The sequence below is a fragment of the Miniopterus natalensis genome, chromosome 4, assembly GCF_054644295.1.
Source record: "Miniopterus natalensis isolate mMinNat1 chromosome 4, mMinNat1.hap1, whole genome shotgun sequence".
NCBI lineage: Eukaryota > Metazoa > Chordata > Mammalia > Chiroptera > Miniopteridae > Miniopterus > Miniopterus natalensis.
In genome coordinates, this window is record NC_142084.1 from 45,204,742 (window position 1) to 45,221,873 (window position 17,132).

The 17,132-nt window shown below is 39.6% G+C and overlaps 1 long non-coding RNA gene across 1 annotated transcript in view; it reads left to right on the forward strand.

Annotated features, from left to right (window-relative positions):
• Positions 1-8,163: 8,163 nt before the first annotated feature.
• Positions 8,164-17,132, forward strand: part of LOC148093270 (uncharacterized) — a 112,609-nt gene continuing 103,640 nt past the window's right edge. Inside the window, exon 1 of the long non-coding RNA XR_015714367.1 lies at positions 8,164-8,238. This is a non-coding gene — a long non-coding RNA (uncharacterized LOC148093270). The remainder of the gene's footprint in view (positions 8,239-17,132) is intronic.

The window sequence follows — 17,132 nt, forward strand, 5'->3', positions numbered from 1 at the left end:
TGTGTGCCTGGTGCCCATCCTGCCCTCTCTCTCAGTGAGCGCGCACTCCAGCCAGGGTAAGACTTTCATCGTTCCTCTCCCACTTAAGATAAAGAAAGGGCAAAAATAAGAGGCGTCTGTCTTGCTACAAAATTAATTCCAAATGATAGTTGCTAACATAAAAAACCAAAGCCAGATACATACAATACCACGAGTCTCTCATTGACTCCCATTATGATCTGTCCACAGGCCCAAATAATTGTCACATTTTCACATGTTGCCCTATAACCATTAATCTCCTTCATGTAAGGAATACTTTTCCATGTGGCTGTCTAGAAGTTTAAAAAGGAAAAGAGTATTTTTTCTCTTTATAGGTAGTTTCAAAAACCAATTTAATAATATTTCCATATATGCATTGAATACATAAAATATCAAATAATCATTGAACAAGTGCCACAAACATGAGGTTTTATTTTTGGCGGGAAGATCCATAAATTAGATCAGCATGGGCCCCACAATCTCCTCTTGAGAAACCTGTGCATTCCTTTCCTGTCACAATGGCTAGAAAAGGCACTTTATATTCCACATCCCAAATAAAGCTCTGGGTTTAGAAATGCTAGCGTTTTCATCTGCTTAAATCAGAGTGGACTTTGAAGGGTGGGGAGGGGGTATTACTTTTCATTTCAACCATTCAAAAGAATTAGCTTTCCAGAAGAACTTTTGTTCCTATAATAAACCTAACTAGACCTACTTATTCACTCAAAAAAATAAAAAAATAGAAAAGAGAGAGAGAAAATATGGAAGAGCCAAGAATCTGTCAGCTCTATAATAGTGGTTGACCAAGCTCTGGCGTTGAACTCTGGTAGGCTTTCTGCAGAGCCAGAGACTTTCAGAGTGGAGCACGTCTTACAGAGAAAAACCCTGGCAAAAAAACGTGAGTGCAGTCAGGGAAGAAATGTTTCATCTCCGAACTTAATTTATCAGTTGGGTTGTTTTATAAAACAAAACTGCTGTCTCCCCCAAGTCAGAGGAGATGGGGACTGTCTCACAATGAAAACACCCTCAGTAGAGTAGTAGTGATTGATGATACACTCATGTTCCTGAAAGATGGGTGATCTAGTTAATATACAACTTTGTGTAAGTTTAAGGTGTACAATGTGATGATTTGGTGTATATATATTGTGAAATAATTACCCCAATAAGGTTTGTTAACTCATCCATCACCTCACATAGTTACCTTTTTTGTGTGTGTGGTAAGAACATTGTTAAGTATAGTCACCATGCTGTACATTGGATCTCAGAACTTATTCATTTTATAACTGGAAGTTTGTACCCTTTGATAAACATATCCCTGTTTCCCCTACATCTCAGCCATTAATATCACCATTCTACTCTGTTTCTATGAGTTCAGCTTTTTTAGATTTCACATATAAGTGAGATCATGCAGGTTTTGTCTTTCTCTGTCTGATTTATTTCACTTAGCATAATGCCCTCAAGATCCATCCATGTTGTTGCAAATGGCAAAGTTTTCTTCTTTTTATGGCTGAATAATATTCCATTGCAAAACTGAAGTAGGTTTAGAATGGATTGGAAAACTTGATTATAACTTTTATGTTATGTTTTCATGTGTTGGGTTCACACACAATAAAGCCCCCTGACCAGGAAAGTAGGAGACTGGTTTTGAGTAGTGGAGACAACAGAGGCTTTGGAGTTAGTTCCACATAGGCACAAATTGTTCCTTTCTCACCTGTCAGCACTATGACCTTAGGAAAAAGATTTAACCAACCTGCCTCTCTATTCCCTCCATTGTAAAATGAGCATAACTATAGAAAATTCAGAAGGCTGATGCTGGGAGATTAAACAAGATAACATGGGCCAAGTATGTGGTGACTGAAGATGATTCAACTTTGGGAGGTGGGCACACAATGCAATATACAGATCATGTGTTTTAGAAATGTACAGTTGAAACCTATTTGATTTTATTAACCATTGTCACCCCAATAAATTTATTAAAGAAAAGATAACATGGGCCAAAAACGGTAAGGTGCCTGGCTCCAAGGAGGTCCTCTTCATGAAAGCACACAACTAAGTTATTTCTCCACACTCTAACCAAGCGAGCATCCCTAACCCTTTATTAGTTCAGTTTGTCTTTCTAGGTTCCTATATCCTGGCATGCTTAAATGTTGCATTATATCTAGACTCAGTTAAAATTTGGTTAGGCTATAAGTACTAGTGGTCCAAAATATTGGCAGCTTAAACAAGATGGAATTTTTTTCTCTTCAGTGGAAGTCTGGAGATAGATGGGGAGGATTGCTGTTCTGCTCATAAATTCTCAGGGACCCAGGCAAATTTGGTTTTTCTCCTCCATCATGTATCTTTCTATCCCAAGTTACTTCATGATCTAATATGGCTGCCCTAGCTCCAGCCATCGTGTCTTCATTCCAGCTAACAGAAATAAAGGAAGAATAAATTTTAAAAATAGGCAAAGCTATCCTCTACTGTCTTTTCACAAAACATAGCACTTAACACTCATTGGCTAGAACTTAGGCACATGACTACTCTTAGCTGCAAGATAGGTTTCAGTGTGTCCAGCTTACAATTGGGGTTTCTGTAACTATGGGAAAAGGCAAGTGGATATTGGCGACAACATGCAGTCACAGCTCTGTATTAACGTGTATAGATGTCTTTCACCCCAGGCCCATAACAAGAGTTTCTTGTTTTCTGAACATGATCACCATCTGAAAAACTTGCTATTCTTCTTGACTATCACTATGATTGCTCATCCATTGCAACTTTTTTTTCTCTTAGCAATATTTTCCGGAGAATATTTAGAAAGCTGGGGCTGAAAAGTGTTACAGGCCATACCTGATATGTTAACAAGAGCAGGTTTGTTCCATTAGAATCACAAAAGCGGCTGAGTCTGCAGAAAGCAGAGCTTCAGAAATCATGGAGTATCAGGATTCCAAATCAGTAAAAGAGCTGGACCCTAGTAAGCTGATATTAAAAATGAGGTTACATTGCCTGGCCGGCATGGCTCAGTGGTTGAGTGTCGAACCATGAACCAAGAGATCAAGATTTGAATCCCAGTCAGGGCACGTGCCCGGGTTGTGGGCTCTATTCCCAGTAGGGGGCGTGCAGGAGGCAGCCGATTGATGATTCTCTCTCATCATTGATCAATTTCTCTCTCCCTCACCCTTCCTCTCTGAAATCAATAAAAACATATATTTTTTTAAAAGAATGAGGTTACATTAATGAAATCTCTACTTGAGCAACTGACTCTCTGCATCCCATTGAAGATGATGTTGACTGCTATGTCCTGGAATTAAATAATCTGGGTGCGCTTGGGGAAGGAAGACTAACTCTTGCTTACGTATATGTAAAAATCTTGGTCCTTGCCAGGGGAAAGATAGCACAGAAATACACATTTAGATATTAATAGTTCTGCAAAGAATTGCAGACCCTCATCCAAACAGAACACCCTCTCTCCTCTAGGCCAGGCTGGTGTCTGCCTTACCATGAGCAAAGGGTTGCCCTGGTCCTCAAAGTCTCTTGTAAATTCTCAAGGCTGGTTGTTTTCAACTATAAGAAATGTCTTTCCTGTTCTGATCCCTCTGTGTACATAGACTTTCTTTCAAAGCCAAATCGCAGAACCCTAGAGTGCCTGCTGAGATTCTCTTCACTTCCTGCTTGATTTTCCAGATGAGAGAACAGGCTCAGAGGGGAAGGACCTGTCCAAGGTGGCACCGCCACCAGCAGTGTCAGGATGGGGACCCAGACCATATTCACCGTCCCAAAATATTGCCAATCATGATTAATTAAAACAGAGAGGCAGTTTTTCTCTGTGAATTGATTTGCGTATGACATACTAGCATTATTTGCAGACTTCATGGAACCAGTATATCCAAGGGACTGCTAACCAGGAACTTGAGCCAGCAGGGACAGTTCAACAGCGCAGCCCCAGAATAGATCTTGTGCTATTGGCTGACGCTCCAAAGCTAGCCACCTAACTCACATGACAGTCTGACTTGTCACCACCATGAGGAAGTCTTTGCAAAGAATGGCCAGCTGAGAATTGTCATGCTTGTCATCAGAACTGAGGGTAAAGCATTTTGTTAGGTATACCCAGACTGTTTCTGGTACCCTACAGTGTGTATAAAAGTCCAGGCTTGGTTACTAGCTTGTGACAAATAGTTATAGGCAGGGAAATGCTATTTATACAGTTGGCATCAGGTCTCGATTGCATTTCGGCACCTAAATGTATTCTCAAAGCTAATAACATGTTGCTCATGATTACTGCCAAGCTGATCGGACTGCCAGCTTTTAATTTTTTAAATCTATTCCTTTCCTAAGCTTTTTGGCTCTCTACCATGCTGCAGGCTAGGATCTCGTTACTAGCTGGTCTGCTAAAGGAAATGTAACCAAGGTGCCAGAGAAGGTGTAAGTCAAGAAAACAACGGTGACCTGAATTTTATCTTGTTCAGAACTTAAGCAAACATTCATAAGGATAGTAGTTCTCTGACAACAGTTGTTACTGAAACTGGCTTTGAAAAGGTAAAGGCTTGATTCTTAAATGCTTCTGACCTCTGTTTTCTTAATGTCTCCTTGATTTCCTACCCATCCACGAGCATGCTTTGATTTCTTTCCATCGTTTTCTCGCTCTCCCTTCTTTAGTACTTCCAAATTTCCTTTCACAATGTGCAGGGTGGAATTCAGGGTAGGGCCACATGCTCCCATGGCTCCCAGCCATGAGGCACTGTGACATTGGTTCTGATGCCTGGGTGGGTTTCCTGTTTCCAGGATGGCCCAGCTCTGCTGCTGTAGGAGATGTGAGGCATATGGTGCAGTTGTGGGAGACAATCCCTGCAGCCTATCCTGGCACCATTCAGGGGCCAACTAAGACCACCAGCAGTGGCCTTGGCAGGTGCCTGTATACAAGAAATGTCACGTGGTCTGGTGGGCTGGAAGAACCCTGTGCTCAGGGCAAAGCCAACTGGGTTCTGGTCCTCATTTCTGTGTGGTCCTGGGCAGATCACTCAGTTTCTCTGAGCATCTATTTCTTCATCTATTAAATGACAAGGTTGGACTATGTAATCTCTAATTCCTTTGTATTTTCCAATGTTTATTCTTTAGGAGACTCAATTGGATCTGAGGCATATCCAATTCAATTGAATAAGACTCATGTTATGATGAGATTCCTCTTTACATTCTCAAAAGAAAATAAAAATAGATATTTGTTTTGGAGTTACAGTAATTGAATGTGACTGCCTTTGGTGTAATTCCAGGATCAGGGAGCTTACTAAGCATTAGTGGAGGAACAGAATGAGCTGAGGTCTCAATATGACTTCTCATTTTAAATTGGAGATGATGGCCCATCTCCCACTATGCACCCCGAAAGTATCAGATAGCAACAGAGTACAGTCAGAATTCCAAGCACATCAGCTATTCCCGGGCAGGTAGAGTTGCACAGTACTCCAGTCAAGAGAGTGTCACTATGGCAACCAGCAAGGGCCCCTGCCCCAAAGATTCCCCTGTTCATCCATTGTAAGGAGCTTCAACCACCCCTAATCTCTATATTTCATTGTGTACATTCACATAGATGGAAATTATAGAACAAAACCAAATTCGTGGTTAAATACAAATGATTGGAGAGAAAAGTCAAAACTAAATGAGACCTCTCATTTAAGAAATGTTGAAATTAAAAAAAAATCAGTGTCCTCCAGCAATCTTATTTACATTATCATCTAAACCAAAGGCTCTCAATTTGGTGGAGACCCACTGGTGAGTCTCCATCCATTTGGGATATGTCAAAAAATATGTGAGGATGTATACATTTGCAAAATTTCATATGAAAAGAAGTAAAATGGATTTAAGGTTATCCCTTTAATGTTTACTTTATCCTCACAGCATTCCAGTGTTTTGAAAAGTCAAGGGAGAAAGGGGTTGAAATGCAATTAGGGTACAGGGAACTGTGTATTACTCCACATGGAACATCCATGGAACATCCATGAGACTGGGTCTTGCTTATGAACTTATCTGACCTGGCAGAAAAAAGTTGAAGCTCTGCTGAACTAAAAGACTGTGAAACAAGCCTTGCACCAACCTAGACTGAGCAATCACCAGAGATTTGCCAACTACTAAACTTTATAAATGTATCATTTTTCTCACTGGAATTATTACACATACATAGGCTCAACTTTATTATGTAAGGTACAGATTTTCATTGCAGAGAAAATTAGCATATTTAGATACATTTAAAAGTACACCATATTCCAATATGCAATAATAGTTACCTATCTCAAAGAGTTACTGTGATAATCAAATGAGTGACTATAAACGTAAATCAGTTACAACGGTGCCTGGCCCAGAAGGAGCAAACACTTCTATGAGTGTTAGTGATGATCATGATCATACCCTTGGTATGTACCTCCCCCCCCAACTATTCTTCCTCCAGTATTTTCTAACTTAATAAAGGGCATTATCATTTTTTTAAAGTTATTCATGCCACCTGGCTGGGCGTGGCTCAGCGGTTGAGCATCGACCTAGGATCCAGGCAATTGGGATTCGATTCCCGGTCAGGGCACGTGCCCGGGTTGCGGGCTCGATCAATGACTCTCTCATCATTGATGTTTCTATCTCTCTCTCCCTCTCTTTTCCTCTCCCTGAAATCAATAAAGATATATTTTTAAAATAAATAAATAAATAAATAAAGTTATTCATGCCAAAAACTTCACTCCTCTATCTCATGCTGTTAATCTAGTATATTAGATAATCCTAGTGATTCTATTTTTAATATATATCCAGAATTTAACTACTTCTCACCAATTCAGTTACTACCACCTTTAGTCAAGCTATAAGCATCTCCTACCCAACTGGCTGCCAAAGCCTTTGAACTGGTCTTTCTGCTTCCACTCTTGCGTCCCCTATAGACAATTCCCCACACAGCAGTCAGAGTCCTTTGTCACTTTCTGCTCAAAACCCTTCAATACTTTCCAAAAGACCCTGGCCCTTGTTAGCCTACCAACCTCAGCGCCCATTAGCTCCCAGCCATGGGTCCTTCTTGCTGTGCCTTGAATGTGCCTAACATGCTTTACTCCCAGCACTTGAACTTGATGTCATCTGGGGAGAGCCTTACCTCCCTGTCTTCCTGCAGATTTCTGTCCAATGTCATCTCCTCAGAGAATTCTTCCCTGATTACACTGTTTAAAACAGTCCCCTCCTCCACACCCAAATTCTTTACCCTATCTTAGTTTTATTCATGCTGCTTATCCCACTCTGACATTATATTTGCATTTATTTGTTTATTGACTTTTCCCCCATCCTTCCAGATTATAGACTATGTAAAGGTGGGAACTCTGGATGTTTTGTTCACTGCTGTCTCCCCAGTGCCTGGAACAGTAAGAACATAGAAGTACTTCATATGTATTTGGTGAATGATGAATGAATGAACACCCTCTGAATCCATATATATGTTATAAACTTTATCATAGGGTACATTGCCTTGTGGTCCACTGTAGCATTCTGTATTGCATTGTGTTCACTTTCCCTGTCAGTAAATAGACCTTCGTGACATTATTCTTATTGGTTACACAATAGATCTTTGTATGATGCATAACTATATAGTAATTAATTGAAACAGTGTTTTATGAATATACCTTCAGACTGATTTCAAATCTCTCCTATTATAAAAACTGCTGACACAAACACCATTAGGAACACCCTTAAATATAACCACAGGGCAAGTTGTTGGAAATGAAGTATGACTTCAGGTATGTTCATTTGAGGGATTTTGTTATAATACAGATAATTTTTAGAGTAGTTGTGCTGATTTGGGTCCCACCATCAATGCTGAGGCTACCTTTATCATAAGCCTTGTGTTTTATATAGAAAGATTCTGTAGGCAGAGAGCAGGGTTTCAGATACTGAACTTGAATAGCAACCAAGAAAAGCGAAATTTAAAATGTTTTGGTGGTGATGAGTATGAGGAATGTGAGGGAGAGCATTTTGATCTGAAGCATAAATGCACTTTAGGATTGTTGATTTGCAGAGCAGTGACAGACCTGAAAGCTGAGCAGCATACTAAGGCTTCTCCCAACCACTGGGCAAAAAGTCTGTGAAATAAACTGCCAAGCCTGCGTTTCTGCCCTAACATAGCATGGTTACATTACTGTGCTTTGTCTAAGGAGGAAAGAACTCTCCCAGGAAATGCTGCAGAATTTCGAGGATTGCTGGAGCAAAGATGGTTGGACAACATCTTTGAAGGTAAGAATAGGCAGCTCAGTCTTGCCTACATGCCTTTCCCTACAACAGGCTGCCTCCACTATCCAATAGTTTCCCTTCCGGATGCTGTTAAAGTCAGAGATGCCCATGCCAAGAATGAATGGTTTAAAGAAATGTGCATTTCTGTGGTGCTCTATTGATTTTGGTTGGACATCCAGCAGAAGTGGGAATGGAGGTGGACCACCTGCCCTAGGAAGGTGGCTCTAGAGAGGTCTAACAGGCACCCAGTGTTGTGACAGGTGCTTCCAAAGTGTTTAATACCCAAAGTTAGGAATATACTCACTCTTCTACTCTTGCGATTTTCTGCAACTTCATGTTCATGGAGGAGAGCCTGAAAATGTGATAGTCCAGAGGCCTGGGGTAGGTCCTTCAGGAATTCCTGTGAGCCAGTGATCACGAAAGCAAGAAAGCCCTGAGGGGGGGCTGTCCAGGAAAGCTGGACCTGTGGCCTCCTGTATGAACTTCCAGGGAAATACTCCCTTGTTTCTGATCCCTAAACTCTATTCTGGGGAACTTGAGGGTTGTGTTTCCTGGGGATGAGAAGGGCATTAGGTCTGTGTCTCCTGGACCTCACACTTACTATTCATTCTGCACATGTGCTCCGGGACCACTGTGGCGCCTTAGCTCCTCTGTCCCTTTCTACAGCCTCCCACACTCTTGAACCTGGCAATTGTGACAGAGAATTTAGATAGGCTATGCCCCTGCTAGGATCGAATACACTTTTCTTGATATTCTTTTACCATTTCTGTCATGCTATAAAGCATCTATGTGAGTAGTAAAGGTAGGTGACTCTGAAATTTTCTGCTAATGTTACCATGATTATAAAGTTCTTATTGAACAAAGAGGATCTTTTGAAAATACTTTGTACTCTACACTGTTCTCTGTGCATGCTCTATGGCACTTAATCCCTACAAGTACATTTCCTTTGGGGATAATTTTAAATTTATCACTGTGGAAGCCCCTAAGATAGGCTCTGTAATTCTGACTCCAACACAGATGTGCTGAAATAGCAAAGAGAATCCCGGAGAATGAACTCACTTCTCTCAGATGCTTTGAAGAGCTCCCCCTGCTTCCTAGGCCTTCTCGCACGGTGCTGGCTTCCATGTGTTACCCTCTCAGTCTCCAGCAGGTCCTGCCTCACACATTGGAGAGCTCACTCGTTCCGTGTCTTCCAAATGCCGCCACCCTCAGAGCCAGCCTGGAGCAGGAGACATGCTCCTTACTCCCTGCTTCCCGGGCCTGCAATGGAATCTGGGCTTTCCATGACTCAGGGAGAGGGGGCTGGACTGGGGGCCCTGCTGTCTCCCCTCGAGGTCTCTGATTTTTATCTTCCCGATTTCACAGTTTGTTAATGACATTTTCAAAAATTCTGTGGGCTCCAAAATTGTTTCCACAGTTTCATATTTTTTCATTACAGTTTTAATTTTGCTGTTTTTCAAGAGTGAAATTGTTATTGTCCTGCAATTTAAAGTATGTGACATTTCAGTATTAAAGCCTGGGTCCTCCAGCTGTAAACTACTCCTCGGGGAAAGTTGAATTGTCCCCTCTTGTTCTGATGGGGGCCCTGACCTGCGGGAACTGTATTTGGACAACCCTCTTGCAAGTCACATGCGTGGCAGGTAGAGAGAGGAGGGATTTGGGGGCTGAGTTCTACTGGAAATTCTCTTGGGCTGATAAACCGGGTGAGACCTCTTCAGGGCCCTGCCTGCTTCAGTCAGTGGATTTGGGTTGAGCATTTTCTATGTGCCAGGCATAGTGTTAACAGGGATAAGACACAGTCTCTGTCCTCCGAAGGATTCAGAGTGGGGACTTATATGAGAGGCTGGGGCCATATGCAACTCTGCCACTTACCATTTGTATGACTTGGCTAAGCCGCCTGACCTTGCTGAACTTAGATTTCTCATCTGTAAAATGGCTTCACATGTCTTACTGAGTTGTGATGAGACAATTGCTATATCTGTCCACAGGTTGCCTGGGGCTGACACTCAGAAATATAAAAAATACCTGCAACCAAGTTCTTCACCTTTAGGGACTTAACCTATCACCTGGAAAATACCTTCCCTTATTCCTTAGGGTTGTGGGGAAGATCGGTCTCAATGATCTCTGAAAATCTTTTACAATGATACTAACTAACACTCAGTAGGTGCTCAATAAATGATAATTCCCCTCATTTCAAAGCCTTCCCTGTGGCCCAGAGGCCTTATCTGACATAGAGAGGTTGGGGAGGTGTTTTGTTGGAACCTGAAGTGTCCCCCCTATTTTATATTTTAATTTTATATTAAATTTCAAGTCGTTGAACCTAGGGGTTTCCAATAAAATTCTAATTTCCTGCTTCTGTCTTTTAAAAATGTTTGCCAAAAGTAATATGTGTCCATAATTTTAAAAAATAAAATGGTAACACAAGACGAAACAAAACAGCAGTCCCCTGCTTTCCCATCCCAAGCCATACTCCCCAGAGGCAACTGCTTTCATTTCTCTTAACTTTTTTCCTTTACATTTAGCTCTATATTTCTAAATAATATAACAGTACTGCTACTTCTCATTATAATGGTTGACTTTTCTTATGAAAGGTGGAAATTGAACTCTCTTACACACACACACTTCTCTCAAGCCCCATCCTTCCAGTGCAGTTAAATCATAATTATTTCTTAAATCCTCAAAGTTTGCATTTTTAGGACAATGTAACTATTGCTCACATCTCACTGTGATTACATTTCCATTCTTGTATAGCCTTTATTTTTCCTGGAATTCAAATTGTCTTTTTTTCTTTTTTAAATCTGCTTAGTGTTATATTCCTACACTCATTAGTTTCCACGTTCTCCAGGAGAATAGGACTACAGAAGTTGGTTTTATTTTATTTTATTTTTTCTTGGAGACATTGTTTCTGGTGTATTTCATTTTCTGCTCCAATCTGAACTTGAGGACATTCAAGGCCTGTTGCATAGCTGCTGACCTCATTATTCCCATTATTATCATTCAAGGAATTCTTTTCACATCTGTTCCTGAGACTGTATTCCTCATTTTCTGGACACCTTGCATTCCCTTATCTTTGTTTCCTCTATTGTTTTTAGGGTCCACTTCTCCCTGTAGTTTTCTGATATAGCACATAAAGTTTTTGAGACCTTGAATGTCAGAAAAATTTTATTATATACTTATGTTGATTTCTAGTTGGCTGCTTATAAAATTCTAGATTGAAAATATTTTTTAAATTTGGATATTGATAGTATTGCTCCATCATCTTCTACACTTCAGGGTGCTTTCAGAAAATCCAAGGCCATGCTGATTCCTGGGCTTGGTATAAGCCCTGTTTTTTCTGTCTGGAATTTCTTAGCATTTTTTTTCTTTGTTCTCAATATTCAGAAATTTCACAGTGGTTTGCCTTAGTGTGCTTTGTTTTTCATTTATTGTCCTGAGCACTTGGTGGGCCATTCAGTTTGGAAACTCCAGGCCTTTCGTTCTGGAAAAGTTTCCTATATTATCTGATTTTGTTTTACTTCCATCTGTTTACTTGGTTTTCTTTCTGGAACTCGTATTAGTCAGAGGTCAGATGTGAATTGATCCTGTACTTCTAAAATCTCTTCTCTCTTATTTTTCAGTTTGTTATATATGCATATATATATTTGTTCTGCTTCTTTTAAAATTTTCTCAACTTTTGACATGTTGAATTTTTTATTTTGCCTTCGTATTTTTAATTCCCGAGTTCTTTCTTATTCTCTGAAGGTGTCTTTCTTTTCTTTTTAATAACATCCTATTTTTAATATGTTTAAAATAACATCCTATTTTTGTTATTTCTAGTCAAAGAAGCCATCTTTTGTTTTCTCTCTAAGGATTTTAGATTAAGGTTTAAGTTTCCCTCTATCCCAGCCTGGTCTCTGCTTCATCTTTTTGGTTTGGTCATTGTGGTCTCTGCATCTCTCATATCTGATGGTCATTGGCTGACTGTGAAGTATGAGTGAAGTAGGGTTCAAATTGGGGTGTACCCAGCATATCTGACACCTGGATCAGATCAATTCATAATATATGTATATTTATAACATCTCCCCCCCCTCTATATATATATATGTATATATATAAGTATTTTCAGCAATGATAAAAATCATAGTTGAAAACAATTAACAATAAAAATAATAAATTTCAATCTTAAAGGAGAATACATTTCAATAGTAAAGATATTAATTTTAATCAAGTTATTCGTATATAAACTAAATTTTGCAATTAACAAACTATTATTCTTCATAGTGCTCTGCATCATTGCTTTAAATTTTAAACATCAATAAAACCTCCCAGTGCTTATATACAATGACAAAATTCAGTCATCCAAAGTTTTCTGTCTTTGCAATTACTGTGGTGTCATAGTTTACTTTTGAATCTACTGTGTAAGCACAGGAACATGTAGTACCACTGGGACTGGAGACACACTGAGTAAAACTAACTCGAATGATTTGAACCTTTGAGCTTACTCTCTAAATGAACACACATAGCTGACTGTGTTAATGGGGGATCGGCTGAAAAATGGGGAGTTTTCCGAATTAACTTTTAGGTAGAAAATAAAAATGTGCTAATTCGAAGTTTATGTAGGTATCATTGATATTCCACAGCAACTGCAGCCACAGCAATTGTTTGGAACTTAGATGTAGAAACAAATCTTTTCTACATCTAAAAACAGTGGGAGAAGGAATATTTTGTCACTGAACTTGTTTAGAATTGCTGCACAGTTGTGCATAAAAATAAATAATAAAAAGTAAACCATTTGTTTGCTTTTTGTCCATTTAATTATTCGTTTTAAATTCTCTGCAGTCAATCCTTATTGCTCACACCCTAGGCTGACAGCTCCTGCCCTTGCTACCCAACTGCTGCAGGAGCCTGGGCTGGGTTTTCACTTGTGTTCCACAGATGTCAATTTCTTTCTTTCTTTTTTTTTAATGAAGTATCATTGACATACAATATTACATTAGTTTCAGGTGTACAACATAGTGATTCTACATTTATATATCTTGAGACGTGATCACCAAGATAAGTCTAGTAACTATCTGTCACCATACAAAGTTATTATATTATTGACTATATTCCCTGTGCTGTACCTTATAGCCCCCTGACTTATTTATCTTACAGATGGAAGTTTATATCTCTTATTCCCCTTTACCTTTTTCACCCATCCCATCACTCCCCTCCCTCTGGCAACACAGATGTCAATTTCTTTAGGGCAGTCAGTCCCTCTGGGGTATATGTATGGCTGCCAGCTTTTGGGAAGCTGACTGAAGGAAGAGGGCTGGATAGTCACGTTTTATAGGTAGACTCACTGAATCCTGTTTTTGGTAGGGTCTTCCCTCCCACACACTGCTGGGTCTGGTACCCAGCCTCTCTGGCTCAGTTTTCCAGAAAGTAAACCTTCCATCTGCTTCTAGGATGGGGGCCTGGGGGCCATAGTCACCTGGAAGTATAGGTAAAGGAAGATCTATGTGCTCCCTAAATAGACTTTCAGTCAATTTCCTCTATTTTCAGTCCCAGTCCTCAACTCTGTTTTCACAGATACTGGTGCATCAATTCTTGGCCATCCCTGGAATTTTGTAGTCCAAATCTTCTGGGGTTTTGTTTGTTTGCTTGGTGTTTTCCTCCACAGTCATTTTAGATCCTCATTTTCTCTACTCTGCTAAGTCAGTTAGTATTAATTAATTTTATTTCCATCTTCTGTTGGCTGCATCACTTTTTTGGCATCATTCTCTATTGTGATATCTTTACAGGTTTATATAATTTAAAATTCTTTTTAGTACTATCTTAGGATAAAGCAGAGATAAATCCATTGTTTGATCTATTTCATTTAATTGGTTGTCTCTTTAGTATGTAAGTCTATTTATTATTTCAATATCAAAGTAGACGTTGACATTTTAGAGAACAGAATGTAAAATTCAAATTAATTTTTTGTTAAAAATAAAATTTCAAGGACGTTTTAAATCCAAGTTGTGCAGCTTCTTACTCTGCCACCAGATCCTGAAGGGAACATATTCACTCTGTTATTAGGGGTACTTCAGTAGACAAGTTAGAGAAGCTGTTATGAGGCAAGGCAGTTTGGATAAATACTTTGAGAACCAGGTCCTCAGTTGAAAAGGAATCCATGATATCCTCCAGCAGGTCAGAAAAAATCCCTCGTCTAGCTTACCAACCAGAAAGTCATGCTTTGCAAAACATATGTTTTCCACCAAGCATCATATGAAACCTGGGATCACAATACAAAATGATCAGAGTAATAAAAGGATGAAAATAATCTTTCAGCTGAATTCCTATGATCCTGGAATTACATAAATCCTGAACTCAGTTTGTAGCTCAGAGTCAAGAGCTCAACTATGGACAGTCCGTGGAAATCTATTTGCTTTTCTTGTCCTATAAGTTTGGACCCTAAGGAAGTGTTTTTGTTTCATTTTGTTTGGTTATTTTAATTGATAATAATTTGTGTTGTCAAGGACGCAGGGAAACTGGAACTCAAATAACTACTTCTGGAATGTTTATTGGACATGGTTCTTGGTAGCAAACAACATGATTAACTCTGACATTTCCATCAAAACAAAAGAATTTATTGAAGGATATTAAGTGTCTTACAAATTACCTCTCTAGGACAATGTGAAATGCTTATGAAATATCCAGGGGAAGAAACAAGGAAACATTTATCAAGCAGTTCCTATTCTCCATTAGTCAAGTTTTGCCCACTGGGTGTTAACTAGCTTGCACCATGGGGCTGCACATATTTGAGTGCAGAGTGGGTTCCTGTGTGTTCTCAGAAAAGCTCTGGGTAGGGCATGCCAAGAGGTCTGTGCCAACTTGATTTTACAGGAAGACTTTGGGATTGGAGGTTGAGAATGATTGGAAGTATAGTAGGGGAAAGCTTTGGGGAAGTTGGGAATATGACTGATACTGAGAAGGAAGACAATTTGAAAAATAAACTTTCATGAAATATTACGATGGGTTATAAATTGGTTCTCTTTGACATCCTTTTAGATATTCAAGAAAAGCCTAGCCAGTGTGGTTCAGTTGGTTGAGCATTGTTCCATGCACCAAGAAGTCGCAGGGCACATGCCCTGGTGTCCGGGTTTGAACCCCAGTAGGGGGCATGCAGGAGGCAGCCAATGTTTCTATCTCCCTCTCCCTTCCTCTCTCTCTAAAAAAAAAAAAATCAATAAAAACATTTTTTAAAAATTAAAAATATATATACAAGGAAAGATTAGAATTGCTTTTAACTACTTATAGTTGTTGGACTGTATTTACCTGAATGCTATACTTGCAGAGACTAGACCACCTGAGCCTCTAGTTTATAGAGTTGTTGAAAGTATAAAATACTCTGCAATTCACGAGAACCAGTCTCTTCAGTAAGAATACTACGTTCATATTGAGCCTCAGTGGATTTCTGATGTGAGCTTTCTAGTAGCTCTCAACCAACTGAACTGTATTATAAGCAGGATAGCTTTAAAATAAAAAGGTATCAAGATTGACTCAAGTTAAATCATTTGAGTATGAGCTCTTCGGAAAGCCAGCTTAATGAGCCTTTAAACAACTGGATGCTTGTTCCACTTTTTTTTTCTCTTTCTGACAATTCAAGAAGCATCCATGAGACACTAATTCTTTAGAAAAGATCACACACACATGGAAAAAGAAGGAAGATATGAACATTTAACAGAAAGATTTGGAGAATTTTAAATGTGTCTAGTGGCATTTGGAGGTCTAAATCTAAAGAGCTAACTTTTTGATCACTTAGAGTATCATTTCACAAACTTTCCAAAATGAGAACATGTGGACTCAGTGATTCAGGGAGCTGGAATCTCCCTTTCTCTTGAAGCAGCTGAAGGATATGTCTACACATAACAATGAGTGGAGAACTAGGGACTCAGGCTAGCTTGTGGGATCAGGAAGATATCCAAATTCAGAGCAGGCAAATCTGGAAGGATCAGGAAGGGACTGAAGGTCATAGCAGGTTATGAGCTGAGCCCAGAAAAATTAGACCAAACAGGAGTGACTGGATGGATATGAAAGGTCAAAACAGAGAACATCTGGACCTCAAGAGGTTGTATAATTCTAGAATGTGGCATTGGCCGGGAGAAATTCTAAGTTTAGAATTTTTGGAGTGTTACATTATTTGCCACTTACTAGCTATATGACTTTGGGCAGATCGTTTAATTTCTGAGCCTCAAACTTTCATTACAAAGTGGGAATAGTAAGACTTACTTTCTTGTAAGGATTAATGTATGTAAAATGCCTAGTATTGTTTCTGATAGGTGCTCAAAATTATATAATTACTTCTAAGACTGAAGTTCTTTATCAGCAAAATGCCTTGTTCCTGTGTCCATGCGCTCCTGCCCTAACCCAGTGCTCCTTCAGAGGTAAATTAAAGCTACTGCCACTTCCCTTGCCCTCCTCTGCGTCCTTCACACACCCCTGACCCTAGTCTGCTAAGCTCAAAACATTTAGAGGCCAATGATAGCATCTACATGTCTGTGGTTGAGCTTGAATTTCCTTACTAAACTTTACTGTAAGATTGAGCAGGACAAGGAAGGACCTCAAAATCAAGTCTTATGAAGACACAATGGAAAAAAAACAGGGAAATTTAGGTTGGAGAAGAAATGATAAAATCAAAGCAAGTATAATAGTTCATGAAATATTTGGTTCAATTTGGATTTATTCTGGGGAAATAGTGGAGTTTCTATACCTGGGTGGCCACTTGTGGGGGATTTGAAGAAGGAATACTCATGCTGAGAAAGGAGAGATCTCCAAGTTCTCCTGACTCTGAAGAGCCTATGGATTTTGGGAGCACAAGCTGGTCCATGAGGTGTATATGGCATTGATGAAGGTGCCAGGTTCTGCATGGAGCAGTTCCTGGCACCATCCAAACT